We start from the raw sequence: 13,023 nt of genomic DNA on the forward strand, positions 1-13,023 counted from the left end.
TTTCACAGCTGTTCTCCTAACCTCTGGCGTCCTCCCATCCTGCAGCACAGCGACAAAGAGCCTAATGAAGCTGCTTGTACTGTCACAATAGTCAAGCAATGACTGTGAAATAAAGATGTGTGTGAGTGAGTGTGTTTGGATGTATACAGCGGTTTCCTACTTTCTGCTCTTTATATTCCCATCCATTGCTTTCATCCTGCAGCACCCGTGGTGAGGGGGATGACCTTGTCACCTGCCTTTGTTCTCCTCTCTACTGTGACATCATCTGTCTATCACTGTCCTAAATGGTGTTCAAATTCCTAGTCAAAGACAAATGTTAATCGCTAAATGACACGGCAGGAACAGAGATAAGTGTGTTAAGGCAGATGATGCAGGGTTTACATCACATTTTTGCTGCAACACTTGATTTCCAGGCAGGATTCTGATAAAGTTCCACAAACCAAGCATTGGTCCAGAAATATTAAGTTCTTATCGAGTTAAATCACCTAATATCAACATATTGGGCTTTCAGTACTATTTCCCAGCCACAGAGAGCTTGTATAGCCTGGAAGGCAAAGGAGAGCAGGAGGGGAGTGCTGATGCTTGAGCAGCATGGTGTCATAGAGACTGCAGGGGCAAAAACAGGCTGGAGCAACAGAGAGAAATGTTTATGAGAAATGAGAAATAAACACACACGCTGTATGCAAAAATATAAAGCTGTGAAATCTAGATTTAAAGCAAAAGTTTGAGCATATTTGCTGTCTTGCCAAGGGTTAGCTGAGAAGACTGGTACCATTTCTGTATGTAAATACAAGGATACAGCTAGCCCTCACATCTAAAGGTAAAATAAATCTGCCTACCAGCTCTAAAGTTCACAAAAACCGTGTGTAAACACAATGTATTTTTTACAGGGGGTTCTTAGAGGTCCACATATGTATGTATGTATGTATGTATGTATACATATCAGCACAATGTGATCTACTCAGACAGAAACCGTCAAACAATTTAGCTTACCAAAATATTGTTCCTAGAGTCATTTGAGCAAGCTGACAGCAATCCATAGGCAAGATTGCAATGGAGGAGTATGAATTTCAAAACTGTCTGAAGATCAGGACACAAATCCAGCATTAGAGTGGACTGGAGCAGGCTGGCGTGGATTGAGTTGTGAACGAAGGAGAAGAGCAAGTAGTGGAGCGAATGAAAATGACAGCTTCATGCCCCCGTCACCCTGGCAGAGGGAAGACTGATGAGCTGCTATTCCCCAGCAACCTCTGTCTACATCCGTCATCTCCTTTTAAACTGATTTGCTGGAGAGAACATGTCTCTGTCATCAATTACAGGGGATTTTACTACAACAAAGCTGATCAGATAAAAATATTGCAGAAGTTTGCACTCCTCCAGTGCACATGTCAAGCATCCCTCCCCGCTGCGAAGCTGCATGAATAAACTGATTTCCAGGATTTTCAAAGTCGTTGTGTAACAATCTGCCGCAGAGCTCAGATTAGTCTTGTATATTCATAAGCTATGATTTCCCTCCCTCCTTTACAGTAACACAGAGGCACACATCTGCGCCAACATTATGTGTATTAGATCAGCTCCAGCAGTGCTATCATTCATCAATTATTGATGAGCCATTATTACAGCCAATTACCTGTTGAGCTGATAATGTGATTCAATTTCTGATGCAGAACACAATTTTAATGCGTTAACATGTTCGTTTTATTCTACAAGGTGGTGGCTGATGTGACATACGCTGATTTCTTAACAGAGATAAGAGTTTATTTTTGGTTTTAGAGCAGTAGAGGTTTATTAATTTTTCATATCAAAACAGTAAACTCTTGGACGTTTTAATTCCAAGAGTCAATTTTTCGAGGGAGTTTATCACTTGGAATATTGTTTATTGTCGTCAGTGTGATAAAGGTTCCCAGTGTAAGCTTTATTGTATATTTTTTCAGTAGCTGGTGGAGACCAAAACAGAGCGACGAGTCACTGTAGAGTAAATAATGGACTTATGTGTTGTGAATTTGAAAATTTCAAATGAACGCTAATGTTGCTAAATGTGTAATTTATTGAGTGCAGAGAACTGTTCACTTGAGAACTGTTAACTGAATGTAAGAGTAATCTTTGAGAAATAGGCATCATAAGAAAAAGAACAGCAAGCCTATTGTGAAGAATAAGAGCTCAAGGTACTCTATTTTTACTAGTGTTGCTGTTATAAGTGTGAATAAGACTCTCTTGAGATCTGTGACAGTAGGCGTTACATAAACACCATGATTACACATTCAGAACCACGTAATTGTTTGAGGTGAGCAGCACCGACAGGGTTGCAGTTTCCTAGCAGCACCCCTGACTTTCAATGAAAGATGAGTAACATTGGACAAAGATTGGATCTGACAAATTCAGCGGCTGAGGTTGCAAGAACAACATTCTGTCAAGCTCTGCTGATTAGATTTGTAGCTGTTGCAGATGGCTACTAAATTACTTTACTATGTTCCCAGTAGAACTGTCAATTGCCAGGGGAAAACTGACTTGCATAAGGCAGTCCTCATCCCAGACACCTTGAGGTGCCGAAAAAGCACCATTAAGGTATTTATGTAAAGTGCCCCTGTTGTACAGTATCAGCTTAAGCACACAGGATATATTCCTCATTAATGACCACAATTATAGTTTTGCCTCATTTACCTAAATACAATTCCAGTGTTTAGACAACTTTGCTTGTTTGGGTTCTGAAATTAACTGGCTACAACTTATATATAACTTATATTTTATAGTTTTACATACCAAATACCTAAAATGTTATCAAGTTTAGGACAGTAAAAGAGTTAACTTGCAGTAGATCTACAAGTAGTGATAGGTAGTACACTGCAGTAGTTTAAGGAAAGATTATTTGGTTTCCTGGTATGATTTCCTGATATGAATGCTTTAATTGTTCAGTCATGATGTGATTATGTGATTCCCCCCCCGCCACATGCAGCACCACCTCTTGTATTTGCATGAATATTGATGAGTCCAGCAGTTTTCTCACCTTTTTCTTTTTTCTTTCTTTCTAGCTCAGCTTCCTGTTCAAGGGTCCCCTTTGGATGAGTAAAACAGAACACTTTCTGTCTTTTGGTGGTGCCATCGGGGATACAAGCTAAATTACATGTGGGCCAGAGTGAGATCACAGTGAATTATTTATGTGCTTCCTGCCCTGTGCCCTGCTCATCTCGCTACGGCATTGCAGGAGTAGCAGAGTCAGGCCACGACATGCCTTCAAGCTGTTATTACAACCTAGTGCTCCTCAAGCAGCCATCAGAGCAATCGATACGGTCAGGGTTTTATTGGACTTCAAATGCAATACAGAAAAATGAGTTGAGTTAAAAAAAGATGTTTGTAAAACACTGAGGTGGTGGTTTTACAAAACCATTCCTCCATTTTTAGTTTTGAGCAGTTGATGAAGTAATCGTTTCACACTGCTGTTTACCGCCATCAGTCAGATTAGCCATTTATAGTGTGCAATTCAATTATTTCCTCCCAGCAATTCGTTGCATTTCAAAGATCATTGGACAACACTTTTCCCCTCTCTCTCTGACATTGACACAGATACATTGTGGAAGTGATTGGATTGTTGGATGTGGCTAAATTGGTTTGGCTGCGAGTGTTGTGGCCTCAGAGCAGAGCTGGAGGACAGGCGCTGAGGGAAGGAGATAAGGGACAATGGCACCTGATGAAGATGATGGCTGAAGGGGAAGTCTTGGGATTGAGCACAACATGTTATGTTTGTCTTCTCATGACCACGGCTAATCTGATTACTGTCTCCATGCTCCGTAGGATGTCATTTAAGTTGGGTGCAATAACAGAGCCTAGATGTATGTGACTCAGGCTTAGGGCTCTGTTTTGATGCCTCTGTGATTTGCTTAAGGGGGTGGGGGCTGGGGGGCAGCTGACCATTTATTTTGCTGAAAGGTATAAGGAGACAGAAAATCCTCAAAATGGTTGCTAACAGATGCACAGGCCTTACAAAAAGCACATAAGATGAAGCATTCATTGCATAGACAATGTACAAATACAGTTTATTGAGCTTTTAAGACCAGGTCCAATATAGGGTTAAGGTTAGGTTAATAAAATAACAATAATAAACGTATGCCCCTTACTTTAAGGACACACCTTACCTGAACAGTAGTGAAACAAACCAGAGATATAGCAAATCACTCTGGAAAAGAGAGATCTCTTTAAAACACTGAAAATGGATGCCCAGAGCAACATTATATGGTATGACAGTGTTTACAACCACACAACTTCCACATGCCACCACCCTTAAGACTTTGGATTGCTTCTGCAATGCAGGTTTTTTTAAACCCTTTGTTTGGGCGGCTGTGGCTCAGAGGCAGAGCGGGTCGTTCCTTAATCGGAAGGTTGTGGCTCGATCCCCGGCTCCTGGTGCCACATGTCGAAGTATCCTTGAGCAAGATACTGAACCGTGCATCGGTGTGTGAATGTGTATGAATGTTAGTTTCTGTTCGATGGACTTTGCCATCACTGAGTGAATGTGTGTGAAAGGGTGAATGTGGCACGTAGTGTAAAAGCGCTTTGAGTGGTCGGAAGACTAGAAAGGCGCTATACAAATACAGGTCCATTTACCATTTGCCAACCAGTTTTAGCAAGTCCTCAGTCTCTATTGAGCAATGCATTTAGAGACTGTGAGCCTTATGGTTAGGCAACAAATTAAATAAAGTAACTTTACTGAAATGTTTTGCTCACAGTACAGTACAAAAAGGCAAACATTAGTTGCAGGTCACAGACTCTGGTTTAATGCTTGAAAGTCAGGTGTGCATAATTTCCATCCACCACCCCAACCTCCACAGATTTATTCCTTCCTTGCTACTTAAAGAGCACTCTACTTTCTGCATTGGCACTTAACGTTTGCACTGGACATTACCTGCAGAATCTGCAACCAGTATGAATGTAATTTCTAGAATAATGGGCTGACCTATGACTTGAGAGCACTTAAACAAAAGAAAGATGCTCCAGTTTTTAATTATTTCATGTAAATAGATAGTTGGGGTCTGAAGTGATAGAACTGTGTCAGGTTTTACAATAAAAAGCCAAGATTAAAGTTAAGAAAGATTTCTATAGCACAAAAGCCTTATTTCTTATTACCTTACAGCCTCTGATATTTATCATACGACCCCTTGATCAACAGAGAGGTACATCTGACTGAAGGGGTTCTGTAAAAAATACCAAATCCAAGTTTTGGACTAATCTTTACATAGAGAATTTAGATGTGACTGACGTTTAGATAATACATTGCAAATATAAAGGTGAGAGTGTGAGCACACACAAAAAGGTGTGCTCACACTCTGAGCATCGGTGGTAGAAATATTGAAATCAAGAAAAGCCAAAAGTCAAAAGAGACAAATGTTGGCAAGGCCACTGGAACGGGTTTTTATCAAATAATCCAATTGTCCAAGTATAGTGTGTGCAATGCAGCCATTTGTTTTACTTGTGATCCTTTACAGTTTTTTGTTCAGTTTATTTTTTCAGTTTACTTTTTATATGTTTGAGACAATCTGTCTGATTCACAACATAAAAGACTGCTGTATCCCCAACCAGCAACTACAACATTGCACTGCGTCTGCACACACTCGAGAAAAGTGACAAAACTAAAGCAATAAAATGGTTTCATTTTAGAGACGCTGGCAGTTTTATTTGTGTGCTCTAGTTTCTTTGACTGGCTGTCATAAAATGTTACCTTTATTTGGTGACAACTCACACTGTGTTGAAAGTAAAATGTTCTTTTTGATCACTGGATTGTGCAGAGAGCTGTTAGATGTCCTGGCACAGTTAACTAGACATTTATTAGAATGAAATAAGAAGAAATATGAAAACCCTTCATGGAATGATATTAAAGGGTCTAATGAAGAGCTTTTTTAATGGTTTCTTAGTTTGCAATTTAACTTAACAAGTCACAGAAGGTAAGAACAGGGTATAACACCATGTATATATCACTTCTAATTATAGAAAGGTTGGTGTTTCATTTTCACTTATTTTCACATCTTTGAAAAGAAAAACGAAGGCCTCTAAAGACCTATGTCAAAGATTTTTAAAATAGCATTCACAAGATCTTCATAATTACCCGCTGAGTTTTAATGAAGTTGTTTTCAGCTGCTGAAAACTGACTATGGAGTGTTTGTTGGCAAGTCGAATCCACAGTGATGTGTAAAGATAAAAATTTTAAAACGATGCAGTCGAATCTCATCAGAACTTTAACAAAATTCTCCCACACTTCGACAGCTCAGCACCCCACAGAGATGAAAATTTCCAACATGGATCCCATCTGCTCAATTTATTAATCATGTTCATCTGATTATGAATGTTCCCACTCTACTGAAATGAATATAGATGAGGGAATCAGACACAGAACATTGTCTTGATGAAGAACATTTGCTGGAAACCTTGTAATAAAACCTCACATTCAAAATCTGCCAAATTATCCATTACATTTTTATTGGTGGAGGTGGAGGTCACAGAGTATTCTTTTCTCTTTTAACACATACATATGTTTCTGATCTGACACCACTGAAGGTTTTATGTGGTTTAAGAAAGGCTTACCTTACTTACAGGAATACTTCGACATTTTGCGAAATATGTCAGTCACTTTTCCTCCTTTTCCTTGTGAAATTGTCATTTCGTGTGAGTGCTTCCTGTTTTATTTTGTACTTTGTACGTCTCCCTCTCGTTTCAGATACACTCACTTCCCACTCTTGTGTGTTTTCCCACCGTTAGTAATTGTTTGCCCCGACCGGATTACCTGCACCTCTGTCTGAATACCTGCCACTGTAGAGTATATGGTCACTGTGTTCCTTCCCCTTTGTGCCAGTTTGTCCTTGTCCTTTGTGTGAAGCGTTCCAGCATTCCCTTGTATTTCATGTGCCAGGGATTTCTGCCTTTGCCCTTTTTGGACTTGTTTGCTTGATCAAATGGATTTCTGTGTACCAGACTTTTGCAAGTAAAGAGCTGGTTGTTTTACTGAGCTCTTGTGTCTTGAGTCGTGCATTTGAGTCCTATTACCTGGTTCAGTTATAACAAAATAATACAGCAAATATTCTATAGGATCCAGGAGTCAGTTAGCTTAGCTTAGCATAATGACTGGAAATGGGGAGACAGCTAGCCTGGCTCTCTCCAAAGGTAACAAAATCCATCTACCAGTATCTAAAGCTCTCTAATAATGTGTTATATGTCCTTAAAATCTGTACAAAAAACAAATTGTGACAGCAAAAAAGCTGAAAGGTTTTTGCAACACATTTTTGAAATGAGGATTTGGGTGCATTGGGATTTAACAAATGCTATAGCCCTCCTCTGTCAGAAAAAAACCTGACAAAATGCATGAGCAGCGCTGCAAAAACAGATAAATGATGTTCAACTAAAAATGCTCTAATCCTTAAAAACAAACTCTGTGAAACCCTAAAAAGCAATGACTTATGAGAGAGAGAATGACCCAAAATGTAGTGAATGTGTGTACTAACAAAAACCTTTGCTCAAATACAAAAACACACACACATTGTATGCACACTTTTGTGTATGTACAATAAGCACTCAAACACACATGTAACACATTCACCAGCAAGTACAGTAACCATGCTCTTTTTGCGAAGCCCCAGCTGACAGCTTATCCAATTACAGCGGCAGAAACACTGGTTACAAGAGAGTCAACTCTGAAATTGCCTGGTGTGATTCAATGTGGCCCATGCCACATGTGTCAAATTGACAGTGTGATTTCTGACTGGGCTCCCAGCAGAGATTCCCTCCCACAGGACGCTGCTGTTTCAGAACCCTGGGCTGTTTGCCAGATGAGGAAGGTGAATGTTGTACGGTATTGTAAGCTTTTTGTGTCTACGGCAGAAATCTCCAGTGAAAGCCTCTTAAAAGCTGAGTGAGGGATCTTTATGAAAGTCATTATGTTATACATTGTAAACTGCAGTACTCAGTCTTAAATGTTTAACTGTGATCGATATAGATTAGACTGTCTGTTAAAGGAACAGTTTGTTATTTGTCTTAACAGTTTGAAGCTGTTTAAGAGAAACTAAGAGCATGCTGCGGCAATGATTATTTTGTCAAACAGTGAATAAAAATGTATGTTAAATCTACAAATTAACAATTCTCTGGATCTATAGTGTATTGTAATGTGCATAAATGTGCTCATCTTAGTTAACTTGCCAGTTTAAAACAGCCCTTTCTATCAGAGGAAACACCTCAAATTGGCCATTTGCTAAGCCTTGCTACCCTCAGTTATGTTTGGTGCTCGATGCCAAGCTTTCCAATGTACCACTGCATATGATGGAATATAATAATGGTGGTAAATGTACCATTCATTTTATAAAATATCCAACTGTTGCAGCTAAAATTTAGCAACTGTAGCTAGCTGGCCAAAAAGGTTAACATTAGCTCTATAAGGTGAACTAAAATTCTGACTCTGTCCAAACGGTTGGCAAAAGTAACACCATCATGGGTAAAGTTGGCCCGGGTTGCTATGGTGTAAACCTCCCCAAAGAGAGCTGCTAATGTTAGTCTAAACTCTAATAGGACTACCATCCAAGACCAGCTTCCATCTAGTGGAGAAATACTCATAATGGATGGGCTACTCATGAACAGGGCTTTTTTGTAACTTGTAACCCCACAAATTAGTTTATGATTTAGACCTTGGTCTTGGAAGTAACTGCTACTATATAAGGCTAGTTAGCAGGACATTTCAGATTCTTATACTTTTCTGGTTTTGGACAGGCTAAAAAAAGACATTCTTCAACAAAACTTTTGCATACCAAGTGTGACTCCTACTACAGCTGCATGCACGCGGTTTCTGCAAACTTTGACCGGCCTGTTGTTCATAGTTATGCTTGCTAAGCTATGATAAGTAGATAGATCTTTATTGTGATAGATTTTTATGACAATTACTGTTGGGCAGAGGGGTTTTGCAAATGGTTGTTTCCTTTCCTCATCTTTCTGCTCTGCATCGCTACTTTGTAATTATAATAAAGTTTGGAGAATGATGAAACAACAGACACATGACAAGTTAGACTGTTAAGAAATGACAGTCTTAACCTGGCATATTAATTCCGCAGCACATCTTCTGCTAGCTTCTCTAAAATGTATGAGTGGCTGTTCCAGCGGGCCTAAACTCCTGTCTTCTTTGGTAATAAATAGAGAATGTGCTTTGCTGTGAAGTTGATGTGCAGCGGGCACAACATACTTGAAAAGGCACTTTTTTTTTTGCCTTTGTCAGAGTCGCAGTTGCCATGCAGAATATTCATCAGTTTGCCTCAAATCTGACGCCCCTTTTGATGTGCCTGAAGCTTACACTGATTTGCTGTGAAGACGATCCTCTCATTAGAAATTCTTTAAACTCACAGCCTCAAATCGCATTAGCCGAGCATGCCAGAATCCCTGGTGATGCAACCCCACACAGTTACTGTATGAGTACACCTACTGCGCACAGGGGAAGTGCTATTTATCATTACACACCCTTAGGAAACAAACAAGGAAGTGTGCTAAGGAAGTTGTTTTGCTCTCGTCTCGTCTGTTTACCCTCTCAAGGTCAGGAGAGTCAGACATGCATATTGATGATGGAGATGATAGGCCATTCCTTGCGTTGGATCTGCCCCGGAGCGAGTGGTAATCAATGCAATGAGGAAAACAAATTAGCTTGACAAAATGTGTGGCAATTGAAGGCAATCAAAGTATGAACACGCACGCTCATTCGTACACAAACACTTCCTCAAACACTTGACCCCCCCTAAAATTACGGTCATAGTGCAGTAGTCGCAGGTTTTTCTTGTTTTCATCGGACAAACATGGAAAACAAAGTCCCAATAAATGTTCCAGCTTGCCAAGTCAATAATGCATGGAGCTGGGTAAATAATTGATCACACACTTCATATACTTTCAGTTTTTCTCTATGTTGAATAATTGAGGGGGGAATTGTTATCTTTTGGAGTACCTCTGGCTTCCTGCTTTCCTGCAGTGGCTAGAGATGTTTTACATTTCCAGGCGTCGGTTACAACAAGGAGCCCAGAATTTGGGATTACGAGGTCCCCCACAGCTTGGCAGAGTTACATCGCTGCTGCAGCCACAACAGACATGATCTGTGAATAAGAGGAGGTCAAATAAGGTGAGATCTTGAAATCATATGGGACACAATTTACCGACTGATAATAGCATTTATCATATTCATTATGCATCTCCTTTTCCCCCCTCAAATCTGTTTTTACTCAGCAGATAATTACACATATTGACAATATGGTCTAATTTTATAGTTATACTGTGGGATGCAATGTACATTCACATTAAATCCCTGAATATAGAAGAGGATCATTCAAGAAAAAAAAAATGCACGTAGTCCATGAAAACGACATAAACCTCCAGATTATCAGCCACAACCACAACCCCTAACCTGTCTGTCACACATCTCTCTTCCCACCCTAACTTCTATTGTGTATTTTACTCAGATTTGCATGATACTGGAAAAGCATATCTTCTTCATGTAGCTTCCAGCTGTTAAGTATGTAATGAGGGGTTATTGTACATCAAGTATCTTCTCCAGATTAAGGCTATTAATAAACTTTTTTTCTGTTATGAGGTGATAAAAAAAAGCATCAGACTGTTACATTCAGTTCTTAAATGCTGATAATGATAAAGTATCAGTATCAACCTTTGGAAGTGACATTGAAAATGCCCAACTCTCCTGTCTCCTAAAATTTACATTTACTAATTTGTACAGCAAACACCTTTAATGAGAAGCACACCACAGGTTATAATTTATTTTGCAATATAATGAGGAAACATTGTTAATTAATCTTCACGAATCCAATTCATTAAATGTTCCTAACAATGTGTTTTACTTGTTTTCTTGACAGCATGCTCTCTTGTAATAAAATGCTCATTGCAAGTAAAGCATTATTAGCTTTTTTATGGATATGTTTAGGCACTCAAAGCTCTCTTGGTTAGGGTTAGGAAAATATTGTGATCTTGATCCAGTGGTCAGGTACTGAAAAAACTCACAATGACTTGAGAGCATGAGAAAGGATGTGTTTACTTTATTAACATTTAAGAAAATTCACAACATCTTCTTAATCACGCACGCAACTGATCAGTCTCCAGGGTTAAAGTCCTGCACTCAGCCTTTATGTTTACTGCAAATCATATTTAACAATACAAATTAGTAGTATATTTATGTAATTTCTAAGAGATAGGGTTGAAATGGTGGAACAAAGGGTTTGGGGAGCAGATGGCAAAACATTAAAGTTGCATGTTGCAAGTTCATTGAAATTTCCTGACCATGCCGTTCTCCACCTGTCCACCAGATTTTCTTTGTGAGTTTCCCACCCCTCCCTGCACATCTGTCCCTCATTCCCTCTTCATGCCACATCTGTCCTACATCAACCTTACACTAACCACCTTCCCATTTGCCATTGTATGGTGTTTACTTGTCATGGTATTCCAGCCATTCAATTCTGCCAGCATCTCACTATCCACTACCTGTGTTTTTCACCAGCTTTCTGTCTCTGTCCTCTTGGATTTGTTCACCCATTCCTTTTATGCAACCTGCTCCACCTCACTGTCTGCGTTTGGGTCCCTCCTTCCTGTTGTCTTGTACCTGAACTGTGACACATGGCTTGGTCATGTTTTGAGATGGTCATCAATTATGTATCTGTTTCAGTCTCGAAGCCTGTTGGATGTTTCTGTATATAATCTCTTATTTGTGGAGATCTGAAAATTATATTTGAGAGGTTGTATTCTCTTTCCAATAGTGCAAAAAGGTGAAAAACAGTAAAAGACAATACAGTCTCAATATTTTGTACAGACAGAAAAATACAATACAGTAGATGTAGGTTATAGGCAGAGTTATATATCTCTTACATATTTGCACTTGCAAATTAGCAGTATATAAATGTAATTTTTAGGATATTGGGTTGGACAGTATTTTTCACTACTTCATTCATTATAGCTTGACACCTCGAGGGCAGGTAAGGATTGTGGTCATGGTTACTAAGAAGTATCAGTTGGGATAAAAACAAGTTAAACACTTATATACTTTTCTAAAAAACAATTCACTCCCAGCAGTGGATATGTCAAAAAAATCTGTGGCTAGAAAGCTTCACTCGGTATGAGCTGCAAAATGTGTGTTTTTGTGGAGTCTATAAATCAATTCATCAATAGCAATTGTTGTTTGGAGACCAGTTTTTCCAATTTCTCACTGTTTTTACCTGGAAGCTCTATTTTTTTAAAAAGAGGTTTTAACTCTGAATCATGAGAAATATGATGTGTTTCTTTCCAAGGCGCATGTGTTGATGGACAGTAGCATGGACGGGACATGACATAGCTGTGGGGAAGAGTGACCACAGGGTTAAAGTTGAGGAGGCTTACAGCACACCGGCACAGCTGCTTGTCACAGTTTGTTATTTGTTTTTGTGCATGTGCTGTATGAGCATTCCTGAATGAATAAAGTACTATGTGTGTCTTTCGAGTGTGTGTTTCTGTGTCAGTGTGAGGGTTTCTCAGTGGGAAGGTGCCAGTGTGAATTTTGAGATTAACAGGAGCTTGGGGGGAAAATTGCCAGCCAGCTGACAGGTTCTCGCACATGTATATTCACAGTGCATTTCTACACTTTCCAAAGTCAATTTTGGATTTTAGAAGTTAATTAAACGACGTTCCCTGTAAAATTAGCTTACAGTGGTGTTATGACTGCTATCGTACAGTGCCATCAACCATTATTGTACAGGCGCTTATAAGTCTGCCTGTTATCATTCACTAAAACGTAAAGTGCAGTAAAGTGCTTTATAGAGCCATGTTTGCCTATAATGTGATGCATTTAAGGCTGCCTGGCTCAAATCCAACTCTATGACGCTAAAAGCTCTTTATTCTGAGTCCCATTCAAACTAAGACACTGCTTTCCTAGTGAAATATCATCCTGACGATTCAGCTAATGACACTGTAAAATTTTTGGCTCACCAATCACATAGTAACACCTTAAGATTCACAAATGCAACATCTACTTAATCAGACTGGACA

Source organism: Dicentrarchus labrax, unplaced genomic scaffold (assembly GCF_905237075.1).
Source record: "Dicentrarchus labrax unplaced genomic scaffold, dlabrax2021, whole genome shotgun sequence".
In the NCBI taxonomy this organism is placed as follows: Eukaryota; Metazoa; Chordata; class Actinopteri; family Moronidae; genus Dicentrarchus; species Dicentrarchus labrax.